The sequence below is a fragment of the Macaca mulatta genome, chromosome 1 (assembly GCF_049350105.2).
Source record: "Macaca mulatta isolate MMU2019108-1 chromosome 1, T2T-MMU8v2.0, whole genome shotgun sequence".
Lineage (NCBI taxonomy): Eukaryota > Metazoa > Chordata > Mammalia > Primates > Cercopithecidae > Macaca > Macaca mulatta.
Window position 1 is genome coordinate 127,769,031 of NC_133406.1, and position 25,051 is coordinate 127,794,081.

Here is a 25,051-nt window from a genome sequence, read left to right on the forward strand (position 1 = left end):
CTCCGGAGGCTGAGGCAGGAGAATGGCGTGAACCCGGGAGGCGGAGCTTGCAGAGAGCAGATATCGCACCACTGCACTCCAGCCTGGGCCACAGAGGGAGACTCCGTTTCAAAAAAAAAAAAAAGAAAGAAAGAAATGGTTACTTTTCCTTCCCCCAGCCAGGAGCACAGGGGATATTTTTCTGATATTTACTGTGAGAACCTGGTGAGCTTTAGGAGGTAAAACTCACAATATGTGGGGTCCTCCCATGACTGGCTTCCCCCTGGAGTTTTTAATTCTCAGAGTTATCCATACTGAGTCTCCAGCAATTCATCAATTACAGCTCAGGTTTCGGTGTCCTGGTACTGGTTCCTGCTCATGGGTTTCTGCTCTGGTAAGTTGTGATTCCCTGCATTTGCCTGCCTGTCTCTGCAATTTAGGAGGCAGTGATTTGTCCTGTGGCCTCACTACTCTGGTGGATGTAAGAAGAGTGTTGATTTTTCAGTTTGTTCAGGTTTTTACTTATTGTTAGGATGGAGTGATGACTTCCAAGCTTTTTACATGCCAGATAGGAAACTGTTAAATCTTGAGTGTCTTTTTTATATTGATTTGTAATAGTTTCTTTATATCTTGTGGAAAATAAGTCCTTTGTATATATTTTTTAAATGTCTTTTCCCATTCTGTTACTTTTTCTTTTTATTTTATTTATGTGACTTGTCGTACATATATGTTTATGGCTTCCAGGTTACTATCTTACTTAGGAAGTTGTTCTCACTCCCATGTTTATGAAACTCATATCCTCAATCTTCCCTAATACATTTATGAACATAAATAAAATTAGTTTATTGGAATTTGTTTTTTTGAGACAGGATCTTGCTCTGTCACCCAGGCAGGAGTACAGTGGCACAATCATGGCTCACTGTAGCCTCAAATTCCCAGGCTCAAGTGATCCTCCCACCTTAGCCTCCTGAGTAGTTAGGACCACAGGTGTGGGCCTCCATACCCAGCTGATTTTTTTATTTTAAAAATTTTCTATAGAGATGTGGTCTATGTTGCGCAGGCTGGTCTTGAACCCCTGAGTTCAGGTGATCTGCCCGCCTTGGCCTCCCAAAGTGCTAGGATTACAGGTATGAGCCACTACGCCCAGCCCTCCCTCCAATCCTTCTAACTCTTCATGTTTATTTAGCATTTTCCCTTGGCCTGAAATGCTCTTCCTGTCTCTAATTAGCTGATTCCTGCCCTTCTTTAAAGGCCTTTTCCATGTAGTCTTTCCTGAACAGCTCAACATGTTCTTAGCCTCTTCTGAAATGCTATCTGATCTGTTATTTGAATTATTTATTTATTTATTTATTTATTGAGATGGAGTCTTGCTCTGTTGCCCAGGCTGGAGTGCAGTGGTGCAATCTTGGCTGGCTCACTGCAACCACTGCCTCTCAGGTTCAAGTGATTCTTCTGCCTCAGCCTCCCAAGTAGCTGGGATTACAGGTGCCCGCCACCACACCCAGCTAATATTTGTATTTTTAGCAGAGACAGAGTTTCACCATGTTGGCCAGGCTGGTCTCGAACTCCTGACCTCATGATCTGCCTGCCTCGGCCTCCCAAAGTGCTGGGATTATAGGTGTGAGCCATCGTGTTGGCCAATTTATTTTTTATAATTGGTTGTCTGACATTTTAATTATCATGTACCTTTGCAAACACTTGTCGAAGGCCGACTGTGTGTAGGTATGCCAGGTACTGCCGTCCTCAAGGATCCTTCAGTCTGGTCAGAAAAGAAAACACAGGTACAACTTAACATAATAAATGCTATGGATTTTCAGCAGAAAGAGGAGTGATTTGTAGATTTATTTAGGGGAGAGCTATTGGGAATCCGGGGGAGATCTTTCTGGATGAGGTAGATTTTGGCCTAGACCTTGATAGATGAGTAGGATTTGAAATACAAAAATGGGCTTTTTAGTTTTTTCATTAAGAATATGAGTTATTTGAGAAAAAAGTAATTTATTATTCTGTTACCTCTCTCTCTTTGAGCCCCTTTCTCACTCACACTTGGAAGAACACCTTTGGTACAGGTTACATTGAAAATAGAATCTCTAAGAATCCTTCCTCTCAGCTTCTCTCTCAGAATAAGGAGGTGATCCCAAGGCTGATTTTCTCTACGTGGATAGTGAATTCCCTCCTCTTCCAAGTCCCCCAGGACCTTCCTCCAACAGTTACTTGTCACTCCAGAGGTTTTTGTTGTCTTTGGACATCACATGCAGAGAGTTGAGTTAATGCTACTGCTTAGTTCTTAACACAGGATCATCATCAACCTGTGCGAGGTGTCTCTCTTGTTTGTTTCTTTATTTCCTGTATCCCATTTCCCACTCTTATTCCTGCCCCTGGTAATAGGCATCCACTCTAATGTAACTAAAATATGCCCCTGGATATATATGTATTCTTTTATGTTCTTTGCATGTGTATTTCTCATTTTTAAGTTTTATAAATGATATTCTGATATAAAGCTTGTGTTAGATTTCCATCTGTAAGAAAAAATCCTAAAATATAAAATCCTAAAAACCAGTAATTGTGGTTGGAGATTGAAGTTCTCTTCTGCCATCTTCTCACTTTAGGATCTGGGCTGAAGGAGCATACTCATGAGGGACATGCTATATTTTCTTGCAAAAAGAAGAGTAAAAAAAAAAAAATTGGCAGTATTCGTGATGCTTCTTAAAACTTCAACTTGAATTGGCATGTGTCACATCTGCTCCCACAAATGCTATCTAAACCCAACAATGGGATGAGGAAATATATCCATTGGCAGTATTGGCATTGCAAGTTTTATGGCAACAGATAGAAGGGAGTAAATTGCTGAGAATAATACAATGGACTTTAGACCTCTTTGGGTTTTTTGTTTGTTTGTTTGTTTTTGAGACAGTCTTCCTCTGTTGCCAAGCCTGGAGTGCAATGGTGTGATCTCGGCTCACTGCAGCCTCCACCTCCTGGGTTCAAGTGATTCTCCTGCCTCAGTCTCCTCAGTAGCTGGGATTACAGGTGCCTGCCACCACGCCCGGCTAATTTTTTTTTGTATTTTTAGTAGAGATGGGCTTTCACCATGTTGGCCATGCTGGTCTTGAACTCCTGACCTCTTGTAATCTGCCCGCCTCAGCCTCCCAAAGTGCTGGGATTATAGGAGTGAGCCACCGCGCCTGGCCTTTTTTTTCTTTTTCTTTTCTTTTCTTTTTTTTTTTTTTACACTCTCATGTTAAAAAAAAAAAAATCTGTCCTTGTTACTATATAGATATGCATAGTTCATTCCTTCAAAGTGTTGCACTGTATTCTGTAGTGATGGCCTCCACAATTTACTGACCTGTTCTTCCAGTGATGAACACTAAGTACCTTGAACCCATGCTATCAAAAAATGCCTCCGCACACATCTTCATACCTGACCTTTAAGAGTGCAAATTTATCTGGGATTGCTTGGTTTTAGGAGGCACAGATGCTTAATTTCACTGCAATTTACACTTTCACAACAGTGAATGAGAATTCCCATTTGGGAGGCCGAGGTGGGAGGATTGCTTGAGCCCAGAAGTTGGAGACCAGCCTGGGTGACACAGGAAAACCCTGTCTCTAAAAAAAAAAAAAAAAAAGGTAAATAAAGGGTGGGCACAGTGGCTCACGCTTGTAATCCCAGCACTTTGGGAGGCCGAGGCAGGCGGATCATGAGGTCAGGAGATTGAGACCATCAGACCATCCTGGCTAACATGGTGAAACCCCGTCTTTACTAAAAATACAAAAAAAATTAGCTGGGCGTGGTGGCGGGCGCCTGTAGTCCCAGCTATTCGGGAGGCTGAGCCAGGAGAATGGTGTGAACCTGGGAGGCAGAGCTGGCAGTGAGCGAAGATTGCGCCATTGCACTCCAGCCTGGGCGACAGAGCGAGACTCTGTCTTAAATAAATAAATAAATAAATAAATAAATAAATAATAAAAAATACAGTAAGTAAATAAAGAAGGAAGGAGTCTTCCTTTCCATAGTGCAATGTCACTAAACACTCTTTAGTTATTTACAACATTTATGAAACAAGGCAGATAAGGAAGAAGGCCCGTCTAATCAGAGAAACAAAGGTTATGGCTGCCTGTCATGTGACTCAGGTGCCATAATTGTGTTCCCTTAAGGCTCAAAATATTTTAGAGGTTTTTTTGTGTGTGGTTTTTTTTGTTGTTGTTGTTTGTTTGTTTTGTTTGTTTTTTTGAGACAGTCGCTCTGTCGACCAGGCTGGAATGCAGTGGTGTGATCTCGGCTCACTACAACCTCTACCTCCCTAGTTCAAATGATTCTTCAGCCTGGGCCTCCCAAGTAGCTGGGATTACAGGCGTGCACCACCCTGCCCAGCTAATTTTTAAATTTTTGATAGAGATGGAGTTCCACCATGTTGGCCAGGCTGGCCTCAAACTTCTGAGCTCAAGAGATTTGCCCACCTCGGCTTCCCAAATGGGTGGGATTATGGGCGTGAACTACCGCGCCTGGCCAGATTTTGTTTCTTTAAAAAAGTTTGTATATGAGTCGTCTACCAACAGCTTAGATTTTTTTTGTTGTTGTTGTTGAGACAGAGTCTCTCTGTGTCACCCAGGCTGGAGTGCAGTGGCACAATCTCGGCTCATTGCAACCTCTGTCTCCTGGGTTCAAGAAATTCTTGTGCCTCAGCCTCCTGACACAGCTGGGATTACAGGCATGTGCCACCATACCCGGCTAATTTTTGTAATTTTAGTAGAGACAGGGTTTCACCATGTTGGCCAGGCTGGTCTTGAACTCCTGGCCTCAAGCAATCCACCCGCCTCAGCCTCTCAAAGTGCTGCGATTATAGGCGTGAGCCACCACGCCCAGCCCAGTTTAGATTTTGAATTACTTATTTCCACAAACTGCTTCAATACTTACATTGTTTTTCACTTTAGTATTCAATAAATTACATGGAATATTCAACACTTTTTTATAAAATAGGGATTGTGTAGGCTGGGCGCGGTGGCTCAAGACTGTAATCCCAGCACTTTGGGAGGCCGAGACGGGCGGATCACGAGGTCAGGAGATCGAGACCATCCTAACACAGTGAAACCCCGTCTCTACTAAAAATACAAAAATTAGCCGGGCATGGTGGCGGGCGCCTGTAGTCCCAGCTACTCGGTAGGCTGAGGCAGGAGAATGGCGTGAACCCGGGAGGCAGAGCTTGCAGTGAGCTGAGATCCGGCCACTGCATTCTAGCCTGGGCGACAGAGCGAGACTCCATCTCAAAAAAAAAAAAACAACAACAACAACAAAAAATAGGGATTGTGTTAGATGATTTTGTCCAACTGTAGGCTAATGTGTTCTGAGCACATTTAAGGTAGGCTACACTAAGCAATGAGATGTTCAGTAGATTAGGTGTCTTAAACACATTTTTGATCTGGTTATTTTAAATTTATGATAGGTTGATTAGGAGGTAACCCTATCATAAATTGAGAAGCATCTGTATATATTTCTTATTATATCACATCTTTGTAATCCCATTTCTATTCTCTTTGCTCCCTCCCCCAATCCCCAGGCAACCACAAATCTTTTATTTACTGTATCTTATCTTGCATTTATAGAATTTTAAACAAATAGAATCATATAGTGTGTACTGATTTTAAATGTCTTCTTTCACTAGCATAATTGAGATTCATTCATGTAGCTACATTCTTTTTATTGTTGAATAGTATTCCATTTATGGATATATCACAGTTTATTGATCTATTCACTTGTTGATGGCTATTTGGGTAATTGCAAGTTTTTGGCTGTGACATGTAAAACTGTTATGAACATTATTTTACAAACTTTGCATGGAATATACCTTCATTTCTTTTGAGTAAATACCTAGGCATGGGATAACTGAATCATGTGGCAGGTTAATGTATGTTTTCTAAAGAAACTATTGAAATATGTTCCAAACTCGTTGTATCATTTATATTCCCATTTGCAGTTCTAGTTGCTCTACAGTCTAGTCAACACATAATGTAAAAAGTTCTTTTAATTTTAGGCATTCTAGTATGTATCTATTGCTATCTCATTGTAGTTTTAATTTGCATTTCCCTAATGACTAATGATCTTTTCATTTGCCTACTGTATGTCTTTTTTGAAGTTTCTAGTAAAATATTTCCTCTATTTTTATTGTTTTTTTTTCTTATTAACTTTAGAAAGCTCTTTATATGTTTGGGACATAAGTCTTTTATTAAATGTGTGATTTGAAAGTATATTCTCCTAGTTAATGGCTTGTCTTTTCATTCTTTTAATAATGTTTTTTTGAACAGCATAAGTTTTAAATTTTGGTAAAGTCCAATTTATCAATTGGTTCTTTATGGTAGTGCTTTTGGGTGTGTTCTTTTTGTTTTGTTTTGTTTTGTTTTTGAGACAGGGTCTGGCTCTGTTGCCCAGGATGGAGTGCAGTGGTGTGACCTTGGCTCATTGCAACCACTGCCTCTGAAGCTCAAGCCAACCTCCCACATCAGCCTCCTGAATAACTGGGACTACAGGCACTTACCGCTATGTCTAACTAATTAAAATTTTTTTTGTAGGATGGGGTCTTGCTATATTGCCCACGCTGGTCTTGAACTCCTGAGCTCAAGGGATCCACGTGCCTTGGCCTCCCAAAGTGCTAGGATTATAGGCATGAGCCACAGCGCCCAGCCTGGTGTGTGTGTGTGTGTGTGTGTGTGTGTGTGTGTGTATGTGTGTTAAAAACTCATTATGTTGCCTAGGCTGGTCTTGAACTCCTGGGCTGAAGCCATCCTCCCAGCCTCCCAGTAGGCTGGGGTTTTATCATAACACCCAACAATATATAAAAAGATAATACATAAATGACCAACTGGGTTTATGGCAGGAATGCATAATTGGTTTAATATTTGAAAATCAATCAATACATTTCACCATATTAACAAGTCAAAAAATCTCATATGATCATATCAATGAATTCAGAAAAAGTAGCTGGGATCACAGGCATATGCCACTGGGCCTGGCTGCTTTAGGTATATTAAGAGAAATCTTTACCTAACCCAAGGTTACAAAGATTTTCTGTTACATTTTCTTCTAGAAGTTTTACAGTTTTTTAGGTTTTACATTTTGTTCGAAAATATATCTTTAGTTAATTTTTGTGTATGGTGTGATGTATGGATCAAAGCTTAGTTTTTGCATATAGATATCCAGTTGTTTCAGCACCATTTATTGAAAAGATTATGCTTTCTTCATTGAATTGCTTTTGCACCTTTGTCAAAAAATAAACTAAGCACATATTTGAGAGACTGTTTCTGGACTCTCCATTCTGTTTGATTGATATGGTGATATAGTTCTTTATTTCTATGCCAATAAAACACAGTCTTGATGACTATAACTTTTTTTTTTTTTTTTTGAGACAGAGTCTCACTTTGTCACCCAGGCTGGAGTGCAGTGGCACAATCTCAGCTCACTGCAACCTCTGCTTCCTGGGTTCAAGCAATTCTCATGCCTCAGCCTCCTGAGTACCTGGGATTACAGGCACCTGCACCATGCCCAGCTAATTTTTGTATTTTTAGTAGACATGGGGTTTTGCCATGTTGGGCAGGCTGGTCTCAAATTCCTGACTTCAGGTGATCTGCCAGCCTTGGCCTCCCAAAGTGCTGGGATTACAGGCATGAGCCACCATGCTCCCCAGCTTGATGACTATAACTTTATAAAAAGCTTTGAAGTTAGATAGTGACATTTTCTAATTTGTTTCTATTATTCAAAGTTGTTCTGGTTATGTTAGGTCCTTTGCATTTCCATAAAAATTTTAGAGTTAACTTGTCAATTTCTACAAAAAACCTGTTGGAATTTTCACTGGGATTGCATTAAATCTATATATGAATTATTTGGGGAGAACTGACATCATAACCATATTGTCTTCTGATTTATAAACACAGTATATCTCTCCATTTGTTTAGATCTTCAATTTGTCTTAGTAATGACTTGTAGTTTTTGTGTATGTCTTGCACATCTCTTGTCAGATATCTTTACATTTAGTACTTTTTATGCTATTATAAACAGTATTGTTTATTAATTTGTACTTCCATTGCTAATATAAAGAAATAAAACATTATTTTTTTGAGAGGTTTTGAGAGGGAATCTTGCTCTGTCACCCAGGCTGGAGTGCAGTGGTGCGATCTCGGCTCACTGCAACCAATTTTTATACATTTATATTCTGTTCTATAACCTTGCTAAACTCACTTTTTAGTTTAGTAGCTTTTTAAAAAATAGAACCCACCAGATTTTCTACTTAAATATGTTGTCTGCAAATAAAGACAGTTTTACTTCTCCCTTTCCAATATGGATGCCTCTTATTTCTTTTCCTTGTTTTACTGCATTGCATTGGCTAGTACTTCCACAGTAATAAAAGTAGTGAAAGTGAATATTCTTTTTTTTTTTTGAGAGGGAGTCTTGCCCTGTCGCCCAGGCTGGAGTGCAGTGGCATGATCTCGGCTCACTGCAACCTCCACCTCCCAGGTTCAAGCAGTTCTCCTGCCTCAGTCTCCCAGTAACTGGGATTACAGGCGCCTGCCACCACATCTGCTAACTTTTGTATTTTTAGTAGAGACGGAGTTTCACCATGTTGGCCAGGCTGGTCTTGAACTCCTGACCTCAGGTGATCCACCTGCCTCGGCCTCCCAAAGTGCTGGGATTACAGACGTGAGCCACCACGCCTGGCCTGAAAGTGAATATTCTTATTTTATTTCTAATCTTGGAGAAAGCACTTAATCTTTCATTATTAGATTTGATGTAAGCTGTAGGTTTTTCCCTGATGTCCATTATCAGATTGAGGAAGTTCCTTTCTATTTCTGGCTTGCTGAGTTTTTATCTGAAATGAATGTAGGATTTTGCCAAATGCTTTTGATGAATTTATTGACATGATCATATAGTTTTTCTTTTTTGAATTGTTAATATGGCAAAATACATCAATTGATTTTCAAATTTTAAACCGACCTTGCATTCCTGACATAAGCCCAAGTTAGTCATTTATGTATTATCTTTTTATATTGTTGGGTTTGATTTGATAAAATTTTGTTAAGATTTTTTGCATGATGGATTTTGATTTGTAGTTTTCTTGCCATATTATTATTGCTTGGACTCATTTAATGAGTGCTGAGACCAGCTAGGTCGGGAAGACCCTAACCCAGCAGCGCTAGAGGAATTAAAGACACACACATAGAAATACAGAGGTGTAGAGTGGGAAATCAGGGGGTCTCACAGTCTTCAGAGCTGACAGCCCCAGAGATTTACCCACGTTTTTATTAACAGTAAGCCAGTCATTACCATTGTTTCTATAGATATTCAGTTAACTAAAAGTATCCCTTATGGGAAACGAAGGGATGGGCCAATTTAAAGGAATAGGCTGGGCTAGTTAACTGCAGCAGGAGCATGTCCTTAAGGCACAGATCACTCATTCTATTATTTGTGGCTTAAGAATGCCTTTAAGTGGTTTTCCGCCCTGGGCGGGCCAAGTGTTCCTTGCCCTCATTCCCGTAAACCCACAACCTTTCAGTGTGGGCGTTATGGCCATCATGAACATGTCACAGTGCTGCAGAGATGTTGTTTATGGCCAGTTTTGGGGCCAGTTTAGGGCCAGATTTTGGGGGGGGCTTGTTCCCAACATGTCCCCCTTCTTTGATTTGCAAATCGATAAAAGCAAAGGCAGCTTTGTCACAGTGAGCTACTTCTCGCAGGAGTCAGGATCCACATCTGCAGACTGTACAAAGACAAACAACACAGATTAAAAGCATAATCATCATTGAAATTACAGAGCTTCCAAGTGTTTTTATCCATTTTAATGGGTTACTATCTGCTAATTTGTCTGCACCTCCTTTAAGCACTCCAGTTCCTGGCATTAAGGTCAGTTGTGCCTGGGATGCTTTAAATATTTGTTCTTTTAATTTTGCTATATACAAAAAGAAGTTTGTAGAGTGTCCTTCTAGATACTTTTTTATTCTTTCCCAAATTTTGATCTTATTAAGAGCATTTAATAGTTTCCACAAATCCTTATATTAAGCTCCTAGAGTGGGCCATATCATTTGAGGTGGAGGTGCCACTATACCACCATGGTTCCAGATAATAGGAACTCTTGCCATGCTTCTTGCCATTTCTACCATCTGACTGTTTTGTTCAGACCAGCTGAACATAGTGTGACCATGGCATGCAGACTGAGAGGTGCAATTTAAGCTAAACATCCCTTAGGGGACCAATCAATAGTGATTCCATAGGAATCATTGTACAGCACCTCTGCCTGTTCTGCAATGCAATCTTCCCAAACAAGTATGTTCATTTTTTCTGGCCAGGTTCAATTTTGTTCACAAATAGGTTTTTGAGGGCAGTATGCCTCAATTATAGGAGCAGATTTATTATGGTAAATACCAAGATCAGAAAGTATGTGTAACTGTGCCATAGAGTGATTATATCCAGGCATTATTACCAGCCAGGATTGATAAATATGCCCAATAAGTATAAATTGTTCTCTGTGTCAGCCCTTGTTGAAGGAACACTCATGACAGTCGTGTCATGAGTCGTGATCACTGCTATCATAGCTACAATTAAATTACTCATTGTGACTGGTTGTCCCACTTTCCTCAGGTTTTCTTCCACCATCTGTGACAGCTTCTTGATCTGTCCCCAGCTGGGTGGCTGTGTTTGACAGGTGTTGCTTGTGACAGTTGGGGTCCTCCTCAGTGTCAGCCTCGACATGGTTGCAACTGGGGGGTCCTTGGGATCCTCCCAGAATCTCTTCCTCAGCATCTGGCTCATGATAAGGTTTCACATGTCTTGATGGTATCCAGATCGGCTGTTGATTTTGGCGTGGATAAACACAAGCATAACCTCTACCCCAAGTTATTATTTTACCTATTTCCCAACTTTTTGTTATTGGATCTCTCCACAAAACCAATTGTTCTGCTTCTGTCTTTGCAGCTGGTTTCTGTAGATGCTATTCAGGTGCTGATAACATCTGGCCTTTGGGCAGGCTCAAAAAATTTAAAGTTAATGATGCTAGATTCATTTGTATCTATGGTGTTCCATATTCTCTGTCTCCCCCTTTCTGCTTCTGCAACTGCTGTTTTAGGGAGCGATTCATTCTTTCCACTATGGCTTGTCTTTGAGAATTGTATGGGATACCAGTAATGTGTTTTAATACTCCACTTAGAGAAAAATATAGCTAGAGCTTGGCTAGTATAGCCTGGGGCATTATCTGTTTTAATAGAAGCAGGAATGCCCATCACCGCAAAACACTGCAAAAGGTGATGTTTAACACAGGCAGAAGACTCTCTTGATTGGCATGTAGCCCAGACAAAGTGAGAAAAGGTGTCCACACATACATGTTCATAGTCTCCCAAACGAGGGAATATGTGTGACATCCATTTGCCAAAGAGAGTTAGGTTCCAATCCTCGAGCATTAACTCCTCCTGTAAAAGATGAGGAATGTACCATTTGGCAAGTTGGGAATCATTGGATAATATTTTTAGCTTCTTTCCAGGTAATGTTGTATCTGCATTTGAGACCAGAGGCATTAACATGGGTTAAATTGTGAAAGTGCCTAGCATTAGGTATTGCATTAGCAACTGGGTGATCAGCCATTTGATTCCCTTCAGTCAAAGGTCCTGGAAGAGTTGTATGAGCCCTAATGTGAGTAATGTAAAAACGGTGCATTGTACTTCTGAATGCTGTTTGCAATTGAGTAAATAAAGTCATCAGTTGTTCATCTGTGTGAATTCATAACTGAGCATTTTCAATTAACTGTGTGGAATGAACCACGTATGAAGAATCAGAAATCACAGTAATAGGCATATCAAAAGCAGTCAATCCCTCAATTACAGCTACAAGCTCCACTTTTTGAGCTGAAGTATAGGACGTCTGGAAAACGTCACTTTTTGATCCAGAGTAAGAAGCTTTACCATTACTAGACCCATCTGTAAAACAATGAAAATGCTTAGCAGGCTGCAGGTTGTTTACTGCAGGAATTGTAAATGCAAACCATTCACAGTCTTGCTCAGCTAAAGGGATAGTAAAGAAACAGTCTTATAAATCTTTGACTATTAAAGGCCAATGTTTTGGAATTATAGCAGGAGAAGGCAATCCTGGCTGTAATGCTCCCATAGGTTGTATAACTGAATTGATGGCTCATAAGTCAGTTGACATTCTCCATTTACCTGATTTTTTTCTTAATTAGGAAAACTGGAGAATTCCAAGGGAAAAATGTTGGAGCTATGTGCCCATTTTCGAATTGCTCAGTAACTAATTTCTCTAAAGCCCCCAGTTTCTCTTTACTTAACGGCCATTGTTCTATCCAAATGGCTTATCTGTTAACCATTTTAAAGGTATAGGTTCTGGAGGCTTAACAATGGCTGCCATCAAAAATGATATCCTAATCTTTGGCGGGAATTCTGTCTTTCCGTTTGAAGCGGTTCTTTCAAACCTTGCAAATTTTTTTCTAGTCCCATACCAAGGACAAACCCTATTTCATGCATCATATGTTGACTTTGAGGGCTTTATAATTGTTCTGGATTTAGAATTTGTGCTCCCCATTGTTATAATAAATCTCTTCCCCATAAATATATAGGTACAGAAGTTATAATTGGTTGAATAGTCCCAGGTTGTCCATTGGGCCCTTCACAATGCAAAATATAACTACTTCGATATACTTCAGGGGCTTTACCAACTCCAACTGTGTTAAATTGAGCAGGTTGAGTTGACTGTGCGGGCAGCCAGTGCTGTAGAGAAATGATTGAAATGTCTGCTCCTGTATCTACCAAACCTTTAAATTTCTTTCCCTGAATAGTTATTTCACAGGTAGGACGTTTATCAGTAATTTGATTTACCCAATAAGCTGCTTTGCCTTGTTTATTTGTGCTTCCAATTCCTCCTGTTCGTTTAATTTCACTTTTTCCCATTTCCACATACGGCACAATCAGGAGCTACGCTACACGCTCTCCTGGCTCTGCTTTCCAGAGAACAGAAGTACATATAACAATTTGAACTTCCCCATTGTAATCTGAATCAATGACTCCTGTATGTATTTGTACCTCTTTTGAACTTAAACTAGACCTTCCTAAAAGTAATCCTATTGTCCCTGCTGACAAGGGTCCACAGACTCCTGTTGGGACCTTTGGCAGGGGTTCCCCAGGCAGAAGGCTCACAGCTTTTGTGCAGCATAAATCTACTGTGGCACTACCGGCTGTGGCGGGGGACAGACATTGTATAGGGGTGAGGGAATGGCCTGAACTGGAAATGCCTGGTTTAGAACAGGGCCTGGGACGGCCCCTCATGGCATTTCACAAAATCGGGTTCCCTTCTTTATCAAACTTAGAGTGACACTGATTAGCCCAATGTTTTCCTTTTTTACATTTTGGATATATTTCAGGCTCAGCAGTTTTCTTTTTTCCCCTATCTGGCGGCCTGACTTGCTGATTTTTTTCTACATTCTTTTTTAGTATGACCATACTTCCCACAGTTAAAACAAGCTCCAGGAAATGGAGTATTTCCTTTATTCACTCTCAGTCCTGCCATTGCCTGTGCCAACAAAGTAGCTTTATGCAGATTACCTCCAATACCATCACAGGCCTTGATATAATCAGTTAAATGTGCTTTCCCTCTGATAGGTCACAGAGCAGCCTGGCAATCGGGATTAGCATTATCAAAAGCTAATAACTGCAACACTATATCCTGAGCAGCCAAATCTGCAATCATCTTTTCAAGAGACTCCTATAACCAAGCTATAAAATCAATGTGTGGTTCTTTGGGTCCCTGTTTTATAGCACTAAAGGAAGGGTATTGTTCTCCACTTGAAGTGATTTTTTCCCAAGCTCTAATGCACACTCCTCTAAGCTGTTCTATAGCATCATCCTGCATGACCAGTTATGCATTTAAACCAGCCCAGCTGCCAACCCCCAAAAGTTGGTCTGCAGTTATATTAATTTGAGGTTGGGCCTGGGCATTGCAAGCAGCCTGAATGGAAGCTTCATCTGCCCACCAAGTTTTAAATTGTAAGAACTAAGCAGGAGTTAGACAAGCTCGAGTAAGAGTGCCCCAGTCAGTAGGAATCATCCGACTGGAACTAGCAACATTCTTTAACAGTTCCATTATAAAAGGGGAACCTAGTCCATACTGATTTATAGCTTGTTTAAATTCTTTGAGTAATTTAAAAGGAAAAGGCTCAAATGTAGCTATAATATTTCCCTGTTGATCTGGGAGGTGTATTCTAACAGGGAACTGCCAAGCCTCTAAATCACCCTCGTCTGGCTTGCTGAATTCCTGCCTGAATAGAACTAAGAGCAGTCGCTCGAGGTGCTGCTCAAACAGTCACTGGGGCAACTACTTTTTGCCCAGTGTCCTCCGGAAAGGAAAGATCTGGAGGGTCTTTTTCTTCAAAATAATAATGAGGTAGTGCAGAAGGGTAGGGATGAACCTCTCCCTCCTTTGCTGCTTTAGCTTTAGCTGGCAAATAAACCTGCTTTGTAACCTCTTCTGTTACTTCATTATACTCTCCTTCCTCCTCCTCATCAGTGTGAAAAAGTTCCAAGGTGGAACGAACCAGACCCCACACTTGTCCCATTGTTACCCTGACGCTTCTGAGCTCCCCTTCTTACTCACCACGGGGCTTGCTTTAAGAGTACTCAGGTGTCCTCCAGCTAGTTCCACATTCTCCAACCGTTGCTCTGGTGACCCTTTGACCTGGATTTGAGCCCCCATGAATGGGCGCCACTTGCAGAGACCAGCTCGGTTGGGGAGACCCTAACCCAGCGGTGCTAGAGGAATTAAAGACACACACACAGAAATACAGAGGTGTAAAGTGGGAAATCAGGGGTCTCACAGCCTTCAGAGCTGAGAACCCTGAAGACAGATTTACCCACATATTTATTAACAGCAAGTCAGTCATTAGAATTGTTTCTATAGATATTTGATTAACTAAAAGTATACCTTATGGGAAATGAAGGGATGGGCTGAATTAAAAGAATAGGTTGGGCTAGTTAACTGCAGCAGGAGCATGTCCTTAAGGCACAGATCGCTCATGCTATTGTTTGTGGCTTAAGAATGCCTTTAAGCAGTTTTCCACCTTGGGCAGGCCAGGTGTTCCTTGCCCTTATTCCCGTAAACCCACAACCTTCCAGCGTGGGCATTATGGCCATCATGAACATGTCACAGTGCTGCAGAGATTTTGCTTATGGCCAGTTTTGGGGCCAGTTTATGGCCAGATTTTGGGGGACTTGTTCCCAACAATGAGTTTGGAAGTTTTCCAACTCTTCAAAATTCTGGAAGACTTTTTGTAGAATGTTTAAAAAAACATACGGGTCAGCTGGGCACAGTGGCTCACTATTAAAAATCTAAAAATTAGCCAGGTGTGGTAGTGGGTGCCTGTAATCCCAGCTATTTGGGAGGCTGAGGCAGCAGAATTGCTTGAACCCAGAAGGTGGAGGTTGCAGTGAGCCAAGATTGTGCCACTGCACTCCTGCTTGGGTGACAGAGAGAAGTTCCATAAAAAAAAAAAAAAAAAAAGAGTTTGCAGGATTCACCAATGAAACCATCTGGGTGAGAGGTTCCTTTGTGGGAACATTTTAAACTAAGAAGTCAATTTCTTTAATAGGTACAGGACTAGTCAGATTACCTGTTTCTTCTTGGCTGAGTTTTGGTGTTTTGTGTCTTTCACAGGATTTTTTTCATTTGATATAAGTTGTTGAATTTACCGGCATAAAATGTTTCATATTTCCTTATTTTTCTTTAATATCTGCACAATCTGTAGTGATGACACATCTCTTTCCTGACATTGATCATTTTATCTTTTATTCCTAATCAGTCTAGCTGGAGGTTTATCAGTCTTATTGATCTCAAAGAACTAGCTTTTAGTTTCACTGATTTTTCCCTATTGTTTTTCTGTTTTCCATTTCCTATATTTCTGATCTGATCTTTATTGTGTTATTTCTTCTGTTTACTTTGGGTTTAATTTGCTATTCTTTTTCTATTTTCTCCACCACTCCACAGCTTTATTGAGGTGTAGTTGATAATTAAAAATTGTATATATTTAAGGTGGATAACTTGATGATTTGATATCCATATACATTGTGAAATATTTACAAGCTAATTAACACATTCATCACCTCATATCATTTCTATTTTCTGTGTGTGTGTGTGTGTGAAAAACACTTAAGATCTACCCTCTTAGCAAAGTTTGAGTATTACAGTATTGTTAACTATACTCACAGTGTTGTACATTAGGTCTCTGGAACTTATTCATCATGCATAACTGAAACTTTGTACCCCTTGACCAACATCTCCCCATTTCCTCCTCCCCTTGGCCCCTGGTAACAATCATTCTACTTTCTGTTTCTAAAAGTTTGATGATTTTCAATTTCACGTATAAGGGAATTCATACAGTATTTGTCTTTCTGCATCTGGCTTATTTCACTTAGCAAAATGTCCTCCAGGTTCATCCTTGTTGTACAAACGGCATGATTCCCTTCTTTTTTAAAGCTGAGTAATATTCCATTGTATATGTGTGTGTATCACATTTTCTTTATTCATTCATCCATTAATGAATATTCAGGTTGTTTCCATATCTTGACTATTGCAAATAATGCTTGAAATGAACATGGGAATGCAGGTATCTCTTTAAGGTCTTGATTTCTTTCCTCTGGATGTATGCCCAGAAATGGAATTGCTGGATCATAAAGTATTCTATTTTTATTTTTTTGAGGAACCTCCATACTGTTTTCTATAATGATTGTACCAATTTATGTTCCCACCAACAGTGTATAAGAGTTCTTTCTTCTCCTATGTCCTCACCAACAATTGTTATCATGTCTTTTTTTTTTTTTAAGACTGGGAATGGGATCTCACTCTATCACCCAGGCTGGAGTGCAGTGGCACGACCAAAGCTCACTGCTGCAGCCTGGAACTCTTGGTCTGAAGCAATCCTGCCACCTCAGTCTTCTGAGTAGCTGGGACTACAGGCACATGCCAGGCACAGAGTTTGGTGATTTAAAAAATTTAAATTTTAATTTTAAAAATTTTGGCAGCCAGGCACAGGGGCTCACACCTGTAATCCCAGCACTTTGGGAGGCTGAGATAGGTGAATCACTTGAGTCCAGGAGTTTGAGACCAGCCTAGGCAATGTAGTGAAACCCTGTCTCTACAAAAACAAAAACAAAATTAGTGACTCAGGAGGCTGAGGCAGGAGGATCATTTGACCCTGGGAAGCAGAGGTTGCAGTGAGCTGAGATTGTACCACCAAACTCCAGCCTGGGTAACAGAGTGAGACCCTCTTCTCTCTCTCTCTCTCTCTCTTGCACTCTCTCTCTCTCTCTCTATATATATATAATTTTTGGAGACAAAGTCTCACTATGTTGCCCAGGTTGGTCTTGAACTCCAGGGCTCAAGTGATCCTCCCACCTCAGTCTCCTGAATAGCTGAAATTATAAGTGCAAGCCACCATACCTGGCTTTTGTCTTTTTGGTAATACTAATTCTAACTGGTGTGAGGTAACATTTCATTTGATTTGCATTTCTCTGATGATTAGTGAAGTTGAACACCTTTTCGTATACTTGTTGACCATCTGTATGCCTTCTTTTGAGAAATGTCTATTCAGGTCCTTTGCTCATTTTAAAATAGGGTTATTTATTTATTTATTTTTACTTTCCTTCCTTCCTTCCTTCCTTCCTTCCTTCCTTCCTTCCTTCCTTCCTTCCTTCCTTCCTTCCTTCCTTCTTTTCTTTTCTTTTCTTTTCTTTCTTGCTATTCAGTTGTATGAGTTCCTTATACAATTTAAATGTTAACCCCTTATCAGATACATGGTTTCAAAATATTTTCTCCTGTTCTTCAGACTGCCGTTTTTCTCTGTTTCCTTTGCTGTGCAGAAGCTTTTTAGTTTGATGCAGTCCCATTTGTCTATTTTTGCTTCTGTTGCTTGTGCTTTTGGTGTCATATCAAAAAAATCATTTCCCAGACCAATATCAAGAAAATGTTCCCCTATGTTTTTTTCTAGGAGTTTTATGGTTTTAGCTTTTAAGCTTAGATCTTTAATCCTTTTTGAGTTGATTTTTGTATATGGTGTGAGACATGGATCCAATTTCATCCTTCTGCATTTGTATATCCAGTTTTCCCAATACTATTTACTGAGGAGATGATCTTTTTCCAATTGTGTGTTCTTGGCACCCTTGTTGAAGATCAGTTGACTATAGATGCATGGATTTGTTTCTGGGAGCTCTATTCTGTTCCTTTGTTCTATATATTGTTTTTATGCCAGTACCATACTGTTTTGATTACTATAATTTATGTGTGTGTGTGTGTGTGTGTGTGTGTGTGTGTATGTATCTATGTTGCCCAGGCTGGAGTGCAGTGGCTATTCACAGTGCAATCATAGTACACTGCAGCCTCAAACTCCTGGGCTGACATCCTCCTGCCTCAGACTCCACTCCCAAGTACCCCATATCTGGCTATAATATATTTCAAAATTGGGAAGTGTGATTCCTCCAGCTTTGTTCTCGCTTAAGATTGCTTTGGATATTCTAGGTCTTTTGTCATCCCATGTGAATTTTAGGATTCTTTGTCTATTTCTGTAAAGAATACCACTGGGATTTTGATAGGGAGGGTGTTAAATCTGTAGATCACTTTGGGTAGTATGAACATTTTACCAATATTCTTTCAATCTATGAACATGGGATGTCTTTTCATTTATATATAATGTTATTTAATTTCCTTCAATGTTTTATAATTTTAGTGTACAAGTCTTTTTGGCTAAGTTTATTCCTAAATATTTTATTCTTTTTGTTGCTAATGGGAATGGGATTGTTTTCTTAATTTTCTTTCTGAATAGTTTGCTGTTTGTGTCTAGAAATGTGACTAGGGGTGGGCATGACGGCTTATGCCTGTAATTCCAGTGCTTTGGGGGGCTGAGGCAGGAGGATTGCTTGAGGCCAGGAGTTTGAGACTAGCCTAGGCAACATAGCAAGACCCTGTCTCTACAAAATAAAAAATAAAAAATTAGTGGGGCTGGTGGCATGTGCCTGTAGTCCCAGATTATCAGTAGGCTGAGGTGGGACGATTGCTTGAGTCCAGAAGTTTAAGACTACAGTGAGCTATGATAACACCACTGCACTCCAGCTTGGATGACAGAGCAAAGTTCTGTCTCAAAATATTTTTTTGTGATTATTATTATTTTTTTTTGACACAGGGTCTTGTTCTGTCATCCAGGTTGGAGTGTAGTAGCACAATCACGACTCACTGCAGCCTTGACCTCTTGGGTTCAAACTATTCTCCCACATCAGCCTCCCAAATAGCTGGAACCACAGGCATACACCACCATGCCTGGCTAATTTAATTTTTTTTTTTTTTTTTTTTTTTTAGATGGAGTTTTCACTCTCATTGCCCAGGCTGGAGTGCAATGGCACATCTCAGCTCACTGTAACTTCTGCCTCCCAGGTTCAAGCGATTCTCCTGCCTCAGACTCCCAAGTAACTGGGATTACAGGACATGCATCACCATACCTGGTTAATCTTTTGTATTTAGTAGAGATGGGGTTTCACCATGTTAGTCAGGCTGGTTTCTAACTCCTGACCTCAAGTGATCTGCCTGCCTCTGCCTCCCAAAGTACTGGGATTACAGGCATGAGCCACCATGCCCAATCAATTTTAAAAATGTTTTGTAGATATGGGGGTCTCCTTATGTTGCCCAGGCTGGTCTTGAACTCCTGGACTCAAGCAATTCTTTTGACCTGGTCTCCCAAAGTGCTAGGCTTATGGGCATGAGCCACCATGCCTGGCCTGATTAATTTTTTTATGTTGATTTTCATACCCTGCAAATTTACTGAATTCATTTATGAGTTCTAACAGTTTTTTCATTGAGTCTTTTGTCTTTTCTATGTATATGATCACACCATCTGCAAGTAAACAAGGATAAGTTTACTTCTTTTTTGTTTGGATGGCTTTTTCTTGTCTCATTGCTCTGGCTAGGACTATGTTGAAAAGAAGTGGTGAAAGTGGGCATCCTTGCCTTGTACCAGATCTTAGAAGGAAAGCTTGTAGTTTTTCCCCATTGGTTATGATATCAGCTGTGAACTTTTCATAATGGCCTTTATTATATTAGGGTAAGTTTCTTCTGTACCTCTTTTGCTGCGAGTTTTAGTCATGAATAGATATTGAACTTTGCCAAACTTTTTTCTGCATCTATTGAGATAATCACATTTTTTCTTTAGCTAATATGTTGCATCACATTGATTGATTTTCATATGTTGAACCATACTTGCATTCCAGTGATAATAAAACAAATGAACAAATAAATAAGCAAATTGCACTTGCTCAGGGTGTATAATTTTTTTTTTTTTTTTTGAGACGAAGTTTTGCTCTTGTTGCCCAGGCTGGAGTGCAGTGGCGGGATCTCGGCTCACCACAACCTCCGCCTCCCAGGTTCAAGCAATTCTCCTGCCTCAGCCTCGAGTAGCTTCGATTACAGGCACCTGCCAACATGCCCAGCTAAATTTTGTATTTTTAGTAGAGACAGGGTTTCTCCATGTTGGTCAGGCTGATCTCGATCTCCTGACCTCACGTGATCCACCCACCTCAGCCTCCCAAAGTGCTGGGATTGCAGGTGTGAGCTACCATGCCTGGCCCATGGTGTATAATTTTTATAATGTGCTGTTGAATTAGTTTTGCTAGTATTTCATTGAGGGTTTTTACATCTAAGTTCATCAGGGATATTGGCCTGAGGTTTTCTTTTCTTGGAGTATCTTTGTCTGGTTTTGGTATCAGGGTAATTTTGGCCTCACAGAATAACTTCTGAAGTGTTATCTTTTCTTGTATTTTTCAGAAGAGTTTAAGAAGGATTAGGTGTTCATTCTTTTCAAAATGCTTGTAGAATTCACCTATGAAGCCATCTGGTTCTGGGCTTTCTTTTTTGGGAGATTTTTTGAGTACTGATTCAATTGCCTTATTTGTTATTGGTCTGTTCAGGCTTTCTATTTTTTGCTTTAGTTTTGGTAAGTTGTATGTTTCTAGAAATTTATCCATTTCTTCTAGGTTATCCTGTTTGTTGGCATATAATTGTTCATAATAGTCCCTTATAAATCTTTTTGTTTCTGTGATATCAGTTGTACTGTCTTCTCTTTTTTTTTTTTTTCGAGATGGAGTCTTACTCTGTCACCCAGGCTGAGTTCAGTGGTGTGATATCGGCATGCTGCAACTTCCACCTCTCAAGTTCACGTGATTCTCCTGCCTCAGTTTCCCAAGTAACTAGGATTATAGGTGCCTGCCACCACCCCTGGCTAATTTTTGTATTTTAGTAGAGACAGGATTTCACCATGTTGGCAAGGCTGGTCTTGAACTCCTGACCTCAGACCTCAAGTGATCTGCCCATCTTGGCCTCCTGAAGTGCTGGGATTACAGGCATGAGCCACTGTGCCCAGCCATATGTCTTTTGTTTATGGTTAGCTTGGAGTTATAACTCATTTTTAGTTCATAACAACTTCAATTGCTTACAAAAACACTAGACTTTTACTCTCCATCACTGTACCCCTGCACACTTTGTGATCTTGTTGGCTGTTGGCTTGTTTTTATATTGTATATACATTAGCAATTGTGTGTGTGTGTGTGTGTGTGTGTGTGTGAAACAGAGTCTCACTCTGTCTCCCACGCCAGAGTGCAGTGCTGTGATCTTGGCTCACTGCAACTTCTGCCTCCTGGGTTCCAGTGATTCTCCTGCCTCAGCCTCCCAAGTAGCTGGGATTACAGGTGCCTGCCACCATGCCTGGCTCATTTTTGTATTTGTAGTAGAGATGGGGTTTCACCATGTTGGCCAGGCTGGTCTCGAACTCCTGACCTCAGGTGATCCACCCATCTTGGTCTCCCAAAATGCTGAGATTACAGGCGTGAGCCACCACGCCCAGCCCCTACAAATTTTTGTCTTATGTTTTATTTTATCTTATTTGTAGTTTAATTTTTATTATATTATTTTTTATTTTTTTGAGACAGAGTTTCACTCTTGTCACCTAGGCTGGAGTGCAATGGTGCAATTTCAGCTCGTTACAACCTCTACCTCCTCTGTTCAAGTGATTCTCCTGCCTCAGCCTCCTGAGTAGCTGGGATTACAGGCATGTACCACTACACCCAAGTAATTTTTGTGTTTTTAGTAGAGATGGGGTTTCATCATGTTGGTCTGGCTGGTCTCAAACTTCTGACCTGAGGGGATCTGCCCACCTCAGCCTCCCAAAGTACTGGGATTACAGGCATGAGCCACTACACTCAGCTCTTTAATTTTATTGTTATAGACAGAGTCTTGTTCCATTGCCCAAGCTAGAGTGCTGTGGTGTGATCATGCCTCACTGCAACTTCAAACACCTGTGCTCAAGCAAGCCTCCTGTCTCAGCCTCCCTGGTATCTGGGACTACAGGAGTGTGTCACCACACCTGGTTAATTTTTATTTTTATTTTTTGTGGAGATGAGGTTTTGCCATGTTGCCCAGGCTGGTCTCAAACTCCTAGGCTTAAGTGATCCTTCATCTCAGCCTTCCAAAGTGCTGGGGTTACAGGTGTGAGCCACCATGCCCTACCTCTCCTTCATTTTTAAAGGAAAATTTTTCTAAGAATAGTATTCTTAAATGGCATTTTTTTTTCTTCTTCAGTACTTGGGTTATATCATCCTATTTCCTCCTGGTCAGCAAGTTTTCTTCTGAGAAATCTTCCAATAGTCCCATGAAGTCTCCCTTATATGTGATCAGTTACTCTTCTCTTGCTGCTTTCAAAATTCTCTTTGTCCTTAACTTTTGGTAATTTGAGTATAATATGCCTTGATGTAGCCTTCTTTGGGTTGATTCTATTTGGGGACTGTTTGGTATCATGAATCTGGATGTCTATATCTCTGTCAAGATTTGGGAAATTTCAGCCTTTATTACTATTATTTTTTTAAAAGCTTTCTGCCCTCTCTCCTACTTTTCTTTTTTCTTTTCTCTCTCTCTTTTTGAGACAGCGTCTTGCTTTGTTGCCCAGGCTGGAGTGCAGTGGTGCAATCACAGCTCACTGCAGCCTTGGCCTCCTGGGTGCAAGTGATCCTCTTAACTCAGCCTCCTGAGTTGTGGAGACCACAGGCATGCACCATCACACCCAGCTAATTTTTACATTTTTTATAGAGAACAGGTCTCACTATGTTGCCCAGACTGGTCTTGAACTCCTGGGCTCAAGTGATCCTCCTGCCTTGGCCTCCCAATGTGCTAGGGTTATAGGCATGAGCTACAGTGCTCAGCCACTCTTCTGGTTTTGGAATTCCCAAATACATATATTGATTTCAGTTATGGTATTCCATAAATCCCATAGGCTTTCTTTACTGTTCTTCATTCTTTTTTCTCTTTTGTCTGCTGACTGGATAATTTCAAATGATGTGTCTTCAGGTTCACAGATTTTTTATTATTATTTTGCTTGATCAAGTCTGCTGTTGAAATTCCCTATTGCATTTTCAATTTCATTTATTATATTCTTCAGCTCCAGAATTTGTTTGGTTATTTTTAAACGATTTCTATCTCTTTCTTGAACTTTTAATCTGTTCTTGTACTGTTTTTCTGGTTTCACTGAATTGCCAGTGTTTTCTTGTAGCCGCCAAGGTTCCTTAAACAATTATTTTGAATTATTCTTTAGTAGTTCATAGATCTCTATTTCTTTGGGGTCAATTACTGAAAAATTATTGTGTTCCCTTGGTGGTGTAATATTTCCTTGATTTTTTATGTTTCTTTAGCCTTGTAGTGATGCCTGCATGTTGGAAGTAATAGCCACCTCTTCCAGATTTTATGGACTCACTTCAATAGGGAAACACCATTTATAAGTGAGTGTGAAGATGCTATTTGAGTTGGGTGTGGTGGTTCTAGCTCTGGGAAGCCACAGCATCAGCTCCAGCTCCTTTTCTCCCACAGGTGGAGGTTGTGGGTTGTGTCAAGGAGATGCCTCTTGGTGCAAAGTTGTGATGGACTGTGGGATGGGGTGGAGTAGGTAAGATACTTTCTGTATTTTTTAATATGGCTATCTTGGTTTGTGTGCTCCTCTGGGTTGCTGTAAGTTTTTCATTGTACTCTGAAGCTCTCCCAGAGCTATTTTGGTTGGTATGTAGTTGTTTATTCATTATTTTTCTCAGTGGGGGATGAGCATTACCTTCTCATCCACCATCTTGGTGATGTCATTTGGACTTCTATTTTCTTAACTGATTTTATATCTTTCTTCTTTATTAATATAGGCATTTAGTGTTATAAATTTCTTTTTAAGTACTCAATCTGTGTCCCATAAATTTTGATATGTTACATTTTCCTTTTCATTCAGTTCAAATTATTTTCTAATTTCGCCTTTAATTTCCTTTGACCCATGGGTTATTTGGAAGTGTGTTATTTTCCAGACATTTAGGGATATCCCAGAGACCTGCATTTTATTTACTCTACATTTTATTTATTCCACAATTCCACTGTGGCCAGAGAACATAATTTGTAAGATTTAGAACTTTTAAAATTTATTGAGGCTTTTCAGTAGCCAAAAATATTGTCTATCATTGTGAATGTTCTGTGTGTGCATTAAAAAATAATATGTATTCTTTTGCATTTGGGTAGGGTAGTCAATAATAATTTACCCTACATATGTCTTTATATTTAGAGTGGATTTCTTGTGGGCAGCATATATTTGTGTGTTTTTCTTTAAAATACAATCGGACAATCTCTGCCTTTAATGGAGTTGTTTAGACTATTTAAATTGTAAGTGATTATTCATATAGTTAGCTTAAATCAATAATCTTATTATTTTTCTGTCATCTGTTCTTTGTTCTTCTTTCCTTCTCATAGATTATTTTTATGATTCTACTTTTATCTTCTTTGTTGCCTTATTAATTTGTTTTGCTTTGTTTAATGGTTGCTTTATGGCTCATTGTGTACATCTTTAACTTATTGTGGTCTAGCTTCATGTGATATTATATTGATGCATTTACAGAATAAGAATCTTACTACAGTATATTTCCACTTCTCTTCCCTCAGCCTTTGTGCTATTGTTGTCATACATTTTATTTCTACATATGTGAAAAACCCCACAATACA